The following is a 13,876-nucleotide window of genomic DNA, read 5'->3' on the forward strand; positions in this document are numbered from 1 at the left end:
TTATTGGTTTGCTCCTATATTTATTTTTGAGTCTTATTGTCATTCCATGATTAATAAAATTTAAAGTTTATGTCTTAAAGCTATGAATGTCCCATTAATCCATCACCTTCTTAAATAAAAAGTGTTTTTAATTGAAAAAAGAAAAAGAAGTACATGAATTTCAAATTTTAAAACACTTTAATTATTTTGATGTGGTGACAATACTCTTGTTTTTTGAATGAATACTTGAACAGTGCATATGTTTGAATTTGATGTTTATGAATGTTAAAATTATTGGCTCTTGAAAGAATGATGGAAAAGGAGAAATGTTATTGATAATCTGAAATATCATAAAATTGATTCTTGAAGCAAGAAAAAGCAGTGAATAGAAAAAAAAAGAGAGGATGATATGCGAAAAAAAAAGGCAAGCAGAAATAGCCAATAGCCCTTTAAACCAAAAGGCAAGGGTAATAAAAAGGATCCAAGGCTTTGAGCATCAGTGGATAGGAGGGCCCACAGGAATAAAATCCTGGCCTAAGCGGCTAAACCCAGCTGTCCCTAACCATGTGCTTGTCGCGTGAAGGTGTCAAGTGAAGACTTGAGACTGAGCGGTTAAAGTCGTGGTCCAAAAGCAAAAAGAGTGTGCTTAAGAGCTCTGGACACTTCTAATTGGGGACTCTAGCAAAGCTGAGTCAAAATCTGAAAAGGTTCACCCAGTTATGTGTCTGTGGCATTTATGTATCCGGTGGTAATACTAGAAAACAAAATGCTTTGGGTCACGGCCAAAACTCATAAAGTAGCTGTGTTCACGAATCAACATACTTAACTAGGAGAATCAATAACACTATCTGGATTCTGAGTTCCTATAGAAGCCAATCATTCTGAACTTCAAAGGAAAACGGGGGATGCTAAAACTGTTCAGAAGCAAAAAGCTAAAAGCCCCGCTCATCTAATTAATACTGATCTTCATTGAATATTCTATTCTTTTTATCCTATATGATTTTCAGTTGGTTGGGGACAAGAAACAATTTAAGTTTGGTGTTGTGATGAAAGGATAATTTATATGCTTTTTGGCATTATTTTTAGTATGTTTTTAGTATATTTTAATTAGTTTTTATTATATTTTTATTAGTTTTTATTTAAAAATCACTTTTCTGGACTTTACTATGACTTTGTGTGTTTTTCTTTGATTTCAGGTTTTTTCTGGCTGAAATTGAGGGACCTGAGCAAAAATCTGATTCAGAGGCTGAAAAAGGACTGCAGATGCTGTTGGATTCTGACCTCCCTGCACTCAAAGTCGATTTTCTGGAGCTACAGAAGCCCAATCGACGCGCTCTTAATTGCGTTAAAAATTAGACATCCTGGGCTTTCCAGCAATATATAATAGTCCATACTTTGCCCGGGATTTGATGGCCCAAATAGGCGTTCCAAGTCAGCTCAAGAATTCTGGCGTTTAACGCCAGAACTGGCATAAAAACTGGAGTTAAACACACAAACTAGCACAAAAGCTGGCATTTAACTCCAAGAAAGGTCTCTACACATGAAAGCTTCAATGCTCAGCCCAAGCACACACCAACTGGGCCCCAGAAGTGGATTTTTACACTAAACACCCTAGCTTACTCATTTTCTGTAACCCTAGGTCACCAGTTTACTATAAAAACTACTTTTAGTGATTCATCTTGTACCTCATGACATTTTACACGTTTTCTATTGTATTCTCTATGGCATGAGTCTCTAAACCCCATTGTTGGGGGTGAGGAGCTCTGCTGTTCTTCATGAATTAATGCAATTACTACTATTTTCCATTCTATCACGCTTGCTTCTATTCTAAGATATTCATTCGCACTTCAACCTGATGAATGTGATGATCTGTGACACTCATCATCATTCTCATCTATGAACGCGTGCCTGACAACCACCTCCATTCTACCTTAGACTGAATGCATATCTCTTAGCCTCATGATTCAGATTAGAGTCTTCGTGGTATAAGCTAGAATCATTGGCGGCCACTCCTGAGATCCGGAACGTCTAAACCTTGTCTATGGTATTCTGAGTAGGATCTGGGAAGGGATGACTATGACGAGCTTCAAACTCATGAGTGTTGGGCGTAGTGACAGACCCAAAAGGATCAATGGATCCTATTCCGACATGATCAAGAACCAACAGATGATTAGCCGTGCGGTGACAGCGCATTTGGAACGTTTTCACTGAGAGGACGGGAAGTAGCCATTGACAACGGTGATGGCCAACTTAAAGCTTGCCATGGAAGGAGCCTTGCGTGCATGAAGAAGAAGATAGTAGGAAAGTAGAGATTCAGAAGACAAAGCATCTCCAAAGCCTCAACCTGTTCATCATTACTGCATAACAAGTATTTATTTCATGTTCTTTTACTTTTTACAATTAAATTTAAGAATTATTGATATCCTGACTAAGAGTTACAAGATAACCATAGCTTGCTTCAAGCCGACAATCTCCGTTGGATCGAGCCTTACTCACGTAAGGTATTACTTGGACGACCCAGTGCACTTGCTGGTTAGTTGTGCGGAGTTGCAAAAGTGTGATTGTAGTTTCGTGCACCAAGTTGTTGGCGCCATTGCCGGTGATTGTTCGAGTTTGGACAACTGACGGTTTATCTTGTTTCTTAGATTAGGAATATTTTATTTTTGTTGGTTTAGAGTCTTTTATTTGAGTTTAGTTTCATATTTTAAGTTTGGTGTCAATTGCATGCTTTTATTTTCTTTTAATTTTTCGAAATTGCATGTCCTTAGTTCTTTCTTGATTTTTAAAAATTCTAAGTTTGGTGTCTTCTTTGTGTTTTCCTTTAATTTTTCGAAAATTTGTGTTTGATTCTCTAAAAATTTTAAGTTTGGTGTGTTTTTGTGCTTTTATTTACTTAAAAGTTTTTCAAAAATTTGTTCTTGGTGTTCATCTTGATCTTCAAAGTGTTCTTGGTGTTCATCTTGACATTCAAAGTTTTCTTGTTTGTTCTCTGTGTTTTGATCTAAAATTTCTAAGTTTAGTGTCATTTTGTTGTTTTTCTCTTTCCGCATTAAAATTCAAAAATAAAAAAAAATATCATTTTCTTATTTTACTCATAAATTTCAAAATTTTGCATTAATTTAGTCAAAGATTTTCAAAATCATATCCTTTTTTTAGTCAAGTCAAAATTCTAATTTCAAAAATTGATCTTTTCAAATCTTTTTCAAAAATCAAATCTTTTTAATTTCTTCAATCATATCTTTTTTTAATTGCAATCATATCTTCTAAATCATATCTTTTTCAAAATAATTTTCAATCATATCTTTTTTATTACTAATTTCAAAATCTTTTTAATTAATTAATTAATTTAGTTTTCAATTTGCTTTTATTTTATTTTTTTTTGTTTTCGAAATTCTATTTTATTTTATTTTCCATTTATTTTACTTATTATTTTCGGTTACTTTTAATTAAAAAAATAATAAATATATAATTGCAATTCATATCAATTCCCTTTTCTCCATCATGGACATAAGTGGAAATAAAAAGTCTAGAAGGACTCTGGGGTCATATGCTAACCCCATTACAGCTGCATATGGGAGTAGCATCTGTATACCTCCCATCAAAGCAAGCAGCTTTGAGCTAAATCCTCAGCTCATTATCATGGTGCGGCAAAATTGCCAGTATTTCGGTCTTCCACACAAAGAACCTATTGAGTTTCTGGCACAGTTCTTACAAATTGCTGACACAGTACGTGATAAAGAAGTTGATCAGGATGTCTACAGATTATTATTGTTTCCATTTGCTGTAAAAGATCAAGCTAAGAGGTGGTTAAATAACCAACCCACAGCAAGCATAAAAACATGGAGACAATTAACAGACAAATTCCTGAATCAATTTTACCCTCTAAAAAGGTGACACAGCTAAGGCTGGACATCCAAGGCTTTAAACAAGAGGATCATGAATCTCTTTATAATGCCTGGGAAAGGTACAGAAGGATGCTAAGAAAATGCCCCTCTGAAATGTTTTCAGAGTGGGTACAGTTAGACATCTTCTACTATGGACTTACAGAAAAAGCTTAGATGTCTCTAAACCACTCAGCTGGTGGATCTATACACATGAGAAAAACAATTGAAGAGGCTTAAGAACTCATAGATACAGTTGCTAGAAATCAACATCTGTACTCAAACAGTGAGTCCTCCATAAAAGAAGAGGCTATGGCAGTAACTACTGATCCTAATCCTCAAGAATAGATTATTGAACTTAATCAGCAATTACTCCTTATGACAAAACAATTAGCAAAATTCAAAGAGATTCTCCAAGATACTAAAAATGCTAACAAGAATATAGAAGCACAATTGAATCAGACAAGACAGCAGCTATCTAAACAAATAACAGAAGAATGCCAAGCTGTCCAACTAAGGAGCGGGAAGACATTGAATAACTCAGCTCAAAATAGCAACAAGTCAAGAAAGGAATAAATAACAGAGGATGATCAAACCACTACCCAAGATCCCTCTGAGGACATCAAGAGCCCAGAGAGAAATAACTCTGGCATTCAAACGCCAGAAAAGGGGGAAAGGTTGGCGTTAAACGCCCATTCCTTGCCCAGTTCCGGCGTTCAAACGCCAGAAAAGGGTGGGAAGCTGGCGTTAAACGCCCATCCAGCACCCAATCCTGGCGTTCAAACGCCAATGAGGAATCAGACACCTGCAAGTGCTGAAAGTAACCCCTCTAAGAAGGCTTCTCCAACCACTTCTGTAGGGAATAAACCTGCAGCAACTAAGGTTGAAGAATATAAAGCCAAGATGCCTTATCCTCAGAAGCTCCGCCAAGCGGAACAGGATAAACAATTTGCCCGCTTTGCAGACTATCTCAGGACTCTTGAAATAAAGATCCCGTTTACAGAGGCACTTGAGCAAATACCCTCTTATGCTAAGTTCATGAAAGATATCTTAAGTCATAAGAAGGATTGGAGAGAAACTGAAAGAGTGTTTCTCACTGAAGAATGCAGTGTAGTCATTCTAAAAAGCTTACCAAAAAAGCTTCAAGATCCAGCAAGCTTTATGATACCATGCACACTAGAGGGTGCTTGCACCAAGACAGCTCTATGTGACCTTAGAGCAAGTATCAACCTAATACCTGCATCCACTATCAGAAAGCTTGGGTTGACTGAAGAAGTCAAACCAACCCGGATATGTCTTCTACTTGCTGATGGCTCCATTAAATATCCATCAGGCATCATTAAGGACATGATTGTCAAGGTTGGGCCATTTGCCTTTCCCACTGACTTTGTAGTGCTGGAAATGGAGGAGCACGAGAGTGCAACTCTCATTCTACGAAGACCTTTCCTAGCAACTGGATGAACTCTTATTGATGTACAAAAAGGGGAAGTGACCCTGAGAGTCAATGAGGATGAGTTCATGTTAAATGTTGTTAAAGCTATGCAGCATCCAGACACAGTAAATGACTGCATGAGCACTGATATTATTGACTGAGAGTCTTGAGTCAGAGCTAGAGGACATCTTTAAAGATGTTCAGCATGATTTGGAGGAACCAGAGGAAATAAAAGAACCTCTAAAAATCCCTCAGGAAGAGGAGAAACCTCCTAAACCAGAGCTCAAACCACTACCACCATCCCTGAAATATGTATTTCTAGGAGAGGGTGACACTTTTCCAATGATCATAAGCTCTGCTTTAAATCCATAGGAAGAGAAAGCACTAATTCAAGTGCTAAGGACACACAAGACAGCTCTTGGGTGGTCCATAACTGACCTTAAGGGCATTAGCCCAGCAAGATGTATGCACAAAATCCTATTGGAGGATGATGCCAAGCCAGTGGTTCAACCATAGAGGCGGCTAAATCCAGCCATGAAGGAAGTGGTGCAGAAAGAGGTCACTAAGTTACTAGAGGCTGGGATTATTTATCCTATTTCTGATAGCCCCTGGGTGAGCCCTGTCCAAGTTGTCCCCTAGAAGGGAGGCATGACAGTGGTTCATAATGAAAAGAATGAACTGGCTCCCACAAGAACAGTTACAGAGTGGCGTATGTGTATTGACTACAGAAGGCTCAATACTGCCACCAGAAAGGATCATTTTCCTTTACCATTCATAGACCAGATGCTAGAGAGACTAGCAGGCCATGAATACTACTACTTTTTGGATGGCCATTCAGGCTACAACCAAATTGTAGCGGATCCTCAAGACCAAGAGAAAACAGTATTCACATGTCCATCTGGGGTATTTGCTTACAGAAGAATGCCTTTTGGTCTGTGCAATGCACCTGCAACCTTTCAGAGGTGCATGCTTGGTATGCGAAATTGTTACTCTGAGGTTGTAAAATTTGTTGTTCGTTCTCTCCCTGGTAATGGCTCCAAAAACGTGTGCACAGTACCATGGTCCAAACATAACTTCACAACTTCGCACAACTAACCAGCAAGTGCACTGGGTCGTCCAAGTAATAAAACCTTACGTGAGTAAGGGTCGATCCCACAGAGATTGTTGGTATGAAGCAAGCTATAGTCACCTTGTAAATTTCAGTCAGGCGGATATCAAATGGTTATGGAGTTTTCGAATAATAATAAATAAATAAACAGAAAATAAAGATAGAAATACTTATGCATATCATTGGTGAGAATTTCAGATAAGTGTATAGAGATGCTTTCGTTCCTCTGAATCTCTGCTTTCCCGCTGTCTTCATCCAATCAATCCTACTCCTTTCCAGGGCAAGCTTTCTGCAAGGGCATCACCGTTGTCAATGGCTACATCCCATCCTCTTGTGAAAAAGGTCCAAATGCTCTGTCACAGCACGGCTAATCATCTGAGGTTCTCGATCATACTGGAATAGGATTCACCCTCCTTTTGCGTCTGTCACTACGCCCAGCACTCGCGAGTTTGAAGTTCGTCACAGTCATTCAATCCCTGAATCCTACTCAGAATACCACAGACAAGGTTTAGACTTTCCGGACTATCATGAATGCCGCCATCAATCTAGCTTATACCACGAAGATTCTGATTAAGAGATCCAAGAGATATTCATTCAATCTAAGGTGGAACGGAAGTGGTTGTCAGGCACGCGTTCATAGGGGAATGATGATGATTGTCACGTTCATCACATTCATATTGAAGTGCGAACGAATATCTTAGAAGCGGAATAAGTTGAATTGAATAGAGAAACAGTAGTACTTTGCATTAATTCATGAGGAACAGCAGAGCTCCACACCTTAATCTATGGAGTGTAGAAACTCTACCGTTAAAAATACATAAGTGAAAGGTTCAGGCATGGCCGAATGGCCAGCCCCCAAACGTGATCAATATGATCCGAAGAAGAACTAAAAATCATAAGATGTCTAATACAATAGTAAAAAGTCCTATTTATACTAAACTGGCTACTAGGGTTTACAGAAGTAAGTAATTGATGCATAAATCCACTTCTGGGGCCCACTTGGTGTGTGCTTGGGCTGAGCTTGAAGTTTACACGTGGAGAGGTCATTCTTGGAGTTGAATGCCAGTGTGTAATGTGTTTCTGGCGTTCAACTCTAGTTCGTGACGTATTTCTGGCGTTTAACTCCAGACTGCAGCATAGAACTGGTGTTCAACGCCCTTTTGCATCGTCTAAACTCGGCCAAAGTATGGACTATTATATATTGCTGGAAATCCCTAGATGTCTACTTTCCAACGCAATTGGAAACGCACCATTTTGAGTTCTGTAGCTCCAGAAAATCCACTTTGAGTGCAGGAAGGTCAGAATCCAACAGCATCAGCAGTCCTTCTTCAACCTCTGAATCTGATTTTTGCTCAAGTCCCTCAATTCCAGCCAGAAAATACCTGAAATCACAGAAAAACACACAAACTCATAGTAAAGACCAGAAATGTAAATTTAACATAAAAACCAATAAAAACCTCCCTAAAAGTAAATAGATCCTACTAAAAACATACTAAAAACAATGCCAAAAAGCGTATAAATTATCCGCTCATTACAACACCAAACTTAAATTGTTGCTTGTCCCCAAGCAACTGAAAATCAAATAGGATAAAAAGAAGAGAATATACTATAAATTCCAAACTATCAATGAAACATAGCTCCAATCAGATGAGCGGGACTTGTAGCTTTTTGCCTCTTGAATAGTTTTGGCATCTCACTTTATCCATTGAGGTTCAGAATGATTGGCATCTATAGGAACTCAGAGTTCAGATAGAGTTATTGATTCTCCTAGTTCAGTATGTTGATTCTTGAACACAACTACTTTATGAGTCTTGGCCGTGGCCCTAAGCACTTTGTTTTCCAGTATTACCACCGGATACATAAATGCCACAGACACATAATTGGGTGAACCTTTTCAGATTGTGACTCAGCTTTGCTAAAGTCCCCAATCAGAGGTGTCCAGGGTTCTTAAGCACACTCTGTTTTTGCTTTGGACCTTGACTTTAACAGCTCAGTCTCAAGTTTTCACTTGACACCTTCACGCCACAAGTACATGGTTAGGGACAGCTTGGTTTAGCCGCTTAGGCCAGGATTTTATTACTTTAGGCCCTCCTATCCACTGATGCTCAAAGCCTTGGGATCCTTTTTATTACCCTTGCCTTTTGTTTTTAAGGGTTACTGGCTTTTTGCTTTTGCCTCTTGGTTTTAAGAGCTTTTGGCTTTTTCTGTTTGCTTTGTCTTTTTCTATATATTTTTTTTCTTTTTTCCTATTTTTTTTTTCTACAAGCTTTGTATTCACTGCTTTTTCTTGCTTCAAGAATCATTTTTATGATTTTTCAGATTATCAAATAACATGTCTCCTTGTCATCATTCTTTCAAGAGCCAACATATTTAACATTCTTAAACAACAACTTCAAAAGACATATGCACTGTTCAAGCATTTATTTAGAAAACAAGAAGCATTGTCACCACATCAATATAATTAAACTAAGTTCAAGGATAAATTCGAAACTCATGTACTTCTTGTTCTTTTGAATTAAAAACATTTTTCATTTAAGAGAGGTGATGGATTCATATTCACTACTTTAAGGCATAGACACTTAGACACTAATGATCATGTAACAAGACACTAACATAGATAAGCACTTAACATAAAGAAAACGAAAAACAGAGAAAGTAAGAACAAGGAATGAGTCCACCTTAGTGATGGTGGTGTTTCCTTCTTGAGGAACCAATGATGTCCTTGAGCTCTTCTATGTCTCGTCCTTGTTTTTGTTGCTCCTCTCTCATTGCTTTTTGATCTTCTCTAATTTTATGGAGGATGATGGAGTGCTCTTGATGTTCCACCCTTAATTGTCCCATGTTGGAACTTAATTCTCCTAGGGGGTGTTGATTTGCTCCCAAAAATTCTGTGGAGGAAAGTGCATCCCCTGAGGTATCTCAAGGATCTCTTGATTTGCAGTCAAATGTTCTACCACTGAGCTATAGACCCTTGAGATGAATCTTTCCATCTCTCATGACTCAGAGGTGGAAGCTTTTGTCTTCCCTTTCCTCTTTCTAGAGGTTTCTCTGGCTATAGGTGCCATCAATGGTTATGGAAAAACAAAAAAAAGCAATGCTTTTACCACACCAAACTTAGAATATTGCTCGCCCTCGAGCAAAAGAAGAAAGAATAAAAGAAGAAGAAGAAGATATGGAGGAGATGGAGGGATATGTGTATGGTTCGGCCTCTGGGGGTTTAAGGTGGTTATGGTGTGTGAAAAGGAAGGAGTGATGGTTTGAAATTGAGTGGGTGGGTGTAGGTGGGTGTATGATGGTTTTGAAGGGGAATTGGAGGTGATTGGTGAAGGGTTCTTGGAAAAGGGTGATATAGGATTATGAGGAGGTAAGGTGAGTGGAGGTATGTGGGGATCCTGTGGTGTCCACGGATCCTGAGGTGTCAAGGATTTACATCCCTACACCAATTAGGCATGTAAAATACCTTTGCATGCAATTCTGGCGTTTAAACGCCGAATTGATGCTTGTTCTGGGCGTTTAGCGCCCAGATGCAGCATGTTTCTGGCGTTGAACGCCAGTTCTATGCTTGTTTCTGGCGTTCAGCGCCAGCTTTCCTCAGTGTGCATTTCTGGCGTCTGAACGCCAGGATGCTGCTTATTTCTGGCGTTCAACGCCAGATCCATGCTCTGTTCTGGCGTTGAACGCCAGCCAGATGCTCTTTACTGCGTTTAAACGCCAGTAAGATCCTCTTCTAGGGTGTGATTTTTCTTCTGTTGTTTTTGATTCTGTTTTTAGTTTTTTGATTTATTTTGTGACTCCACATGATCATGAACCTAATAAAACATGAAATAACAATAAAAATAAATTAAAATTAGATAAATAAAAATTGGGTTGCCTCCCAACAAGTGCTTCTTTAATGTCAATAGCTTGACAGTGGACTCTCATGGAGCCTCACAGATGTTCAGAGCATTGTTGAGACTCCCCAACACCAAACTTAGAGTTTGGATATGGGAGTTCAACACCAAACTTAGAGTTTGGTTGTGGCCTCCCAACACCAAACTTAGAGTTTGACTGTAGGGGCTCTGGTTGACTCTGTTTTGAGAGAAGCTTACTGTGCCTCATTTTCATGTTTACAGAAGGATGACCTTGAGTTTTAAACCCAAGGGAGTCCTTATTCATTTGAAGGACTAGTTCACCTCTGTCAACATCAATCACAGCTCTTGCTGTGGCTAGGAAGGGTCTTCCAAGGATGATGGATTCATCCTCATCCTTCCCAGTGTCTAGGATTATGAAATCAGCAGGGATGTAAAGGCCTTCAAACTTTACTAACATGTCCTCTACTTGTCCATAAGCCTGTTTTCTGGAATTGTCTGCTATCTCTAATGAGATTTTAGCAGCTTGAACCTCAAAGATTCCAAGTTTCTCCATTATAGAGAGTGGCATGAGGTTTATTCCAGACCCAAGGCCACATAGAGCCTTTTCAAAGGTCATGGTGCCTATGGTGCAAGGTATTAGGAACTTTCCAGGATCCTGTTTCTTCTGAGGCAATCTCAGTTGATCCGATGCATTTAGTTCATTGGTGAACAGGGGAGGTTTATCTCCCCAAGTTTCATTACCAAATAAATTAGCATTCAGCTTCATGATTGCACCAAGGAACTTGGCAAGTTGCTCTTCTGTAACATCCTCATTCTCTTCAGATGAGGAATACTCATCAGAGCTCATGAATGGCATAAGGAGGTTTAATGGAATCTCTATGGTCTCTAGATGAGCCTCAGAGTCCTTTGGTTCCTCAAACGGAAACTCCTTATTGATCACTGGACGTCCCAGGAGGTCTTCCTCCTTGGGATTCACGTCCTCCATTTCCTCTTTGGATTCGGCCATGATGGTCATTTCAATGGCCTTGCACTCTCCTTTTGGATTTTCTTCTGTATTGCTTGGGAGAGTACTAGGAGGGATTTCAGTGATTCTTTTACTCAGCTGGCCTACTTGTGCTTCTAAATTTCTAATGGAGGACCTTGTTTCATTCATGAAACTCACAGTGGCCTTAGATAGATCAGAGACTAAGTTTGCTAAATTAGAGGTATTTTGTTCAGAGTTCTCTGTGTGTTGCTGAGTGGATGATGGAAAAGGCTTGCTATTGCTAAACCTGTTTCTTCCACCATTATTAAAGCCTTGTTGAGGCTTTTGTTTATCCTTGCATGAGAGATTTGGGTGATTTCTCCATGTGAGATTATAGGTGTTTCCATATGGTTCACCCATGTAATTCACCTCTGCTATTGCAGGGTTCTCAGGATCATAAGCCTCTTCTTCAGCAGATGCCTATTGAGTACTGTTCGATGCAGCTTGCATTCCATTCAGACTCTGAGAAATCATATTGACTTGCTGAGTCAATATTTTATTCTGAGCCAATATAGCATTCAGAGTATCAATTTCAAGAACTCCCTTCTTTTGGGGCATCCCATTACTCACAGGATTCCTCTCAGAAGTGTACATGAACTGGTTATTAGCAACCATGTCAGTGAGTTCTTGAGCTTCTGCAGGCATTTTCTTTAGGTGAATGGATCCACCTGTAGAAGTATCCAATGACATCTTAGCTAATTCAGACAGACCATCATAGAATATATCTAGGATGGTCCATTCTGAAAGCATGTCAGAAGGACACTTTTTGGTCAATTGCTTGTATCTCTCCCAAGCTTCATAGAGGGATTCACCTTCTTTCTGTCTGAAGGTTTGAACATCCACTCTAAGCTTGCTCAGCTTTTGAGGAGGAAAGAACTTGGCCAAGAAGGCCGTGACTAGCTTACCACAAGAGTTCAGGCTATCTTTGGGTTGAGAGTCTAACCACACTCTAGCTCTGTCTCTTACAGCAAAAGGGAAAAGTATGAGCTTGTAGACTTCAGGATCTACTCCATTAGTCTTAACAGTATCACAGATTTGCAAGAATTCAGTTAAGAACTGAAAGGGATCTTCAGATGGAAGTCCATGAAACTTGCAGTTTTGTTGCATCAGAGAAACTAGTTGAGGTTTAAGCTTAAAATTGTTTGCTCCAATGGTAGGGATGGAGATGCTTCTTCCATGTAAATTGGAATTAGGTGCAGTAAAGTCACCAAGCATCCTCCTTACATTATTATTATTTTCGGCTGCCATCTCCTTTTCCTGTTCAAAAATTTCTGTAAGGTTATCTCTGGATTATTGTATTTTAGCTTCTCTTAGTTTTCTCTTCAGAGTCCTTTCAGGTTCAGGGTCTGCTTCAACAAGAATGCTCTTGTCTTTGCTCCTGCTCATATGAAAAAGAGGGAACAGAAAAATAATAATAATAATAGGGATCCTTTTTACCCAGGTATAGAGGTTCCCCTGTGTGAGTAGAAGAAGAAAAGAATGTAATGTAAAGAAGGGAAGAAGAGAAAATTCGAACACAGATGGAAGAGGGGGTTCGAATTTGGGTGAGATGAAGTGTTAGTAGATGAATAAATAAATAGAAGGAGAAGAGAGAGAGAGAAAAATTTCGAAAATTATTTTTGAAAAATTGTCAGTGATTTTCGAAAATTAAAAGAAGAAATAAATTAAAATTAAAATTTGAAACAAGTAGTTAATTAAAAAGAATTTTTGAAAAAGAGGGAGGGATTTTCGAAAATTAGAGAGGGATAGTTAGTTAGGTAGTTTTGAAAGAGATAAGAAACAAACAAAAAGTTAGTTAGTTAGTTGAAACAAATTTGAAAATCAATTTTTGAAAAGATAAGAAGATAAGAAGTTAGAAAAGATATTTTAAAATTAAATTTTTTAAAAAGATAAGATTTAAAAAAAAAGATATGATAAAAAGATATGATTAGAATTAGTTTTGAAAAAGATTTGATTTTTAAAATCACGATTAATGACTTGATTCACAAGAAATCACAAGATATGATTCTAGAACATAAAGTTTGAATCTTTCTTAACAAGTAAGTAACAAACTTGAAATTTTTGAATCAAAACATTAATTGTTGATGATATTTTCGAAAATTATGAGATAAAATTGAGAAAAAGATTTTTGAAAAATATTTTTAGAATTTTCGAAAATAAAAAAGAAAAATGAAAAAGATTTGATTTTTGAAAAAGATTTTGAAAAAGATAAGATTTTTAAATTGAAAATTTGATTTGACTCATAAAAACAACTAGATTTGAAAAATTTTGAAAAAGTCAATCCAAATTTTCGAAATTTATGAGAGAAAAAGGGAAAGATATTTTTTGATTTTTGAATTTTTAATGATGAAAGAGAAAAACATGAAAAAGACTCAATGCATGAAAGTTATGGATCAAAACAATGAATGCATGCGATAATGCTATGAATGTCAAGATGAACACCAAGAACACTTTGAAGATCATGATGAACATCAAGAACATATTTTTGAAAGATTTTCAATGCAAAGAAAACATGCAAGACACCAAACTTAGAAATCCTTCATGTTCAGACACTATGAATGAAAAAATGCACATGAAAAACAAGAAATGACATAAAACAAG

General features: G+C 37.8%; 1 non-coding gene across 1 annotated transcript; it reads left to right on the plus strand.

Annotated features, from left to right (window-relative positions):
* Positions 1-12,019: 12,019 nt before the first annotated feature.
* On the plus strand, positions 12,020-12,127 carry LOC148561806 (small nucleolar RNA R71). The gene has a single exon (XR_015886811.1). It is a non-coding gene; the product is annotated as a small nucleolar RNA R71 (small nucleolar RNA).
* The last annotated feature ends 1,749 nt before the right edge of the window (positions 12,128-13,876 follow it).

This window comes from Arachis ipaensis, chromosome B6, assembly GCF_059453495.1.
Source record: "Arachis ipaensis isolate K30076 ecotype BB chromosome B6, ASM5945349v1, whole genome shotgun sequence".
Lineage (NCBI taxonomy): Eukaryota > Viridiplantae > Streptophyta > Magnoliopsida > Fabales > Fabaceae > Arachis > Arachis ipaensis.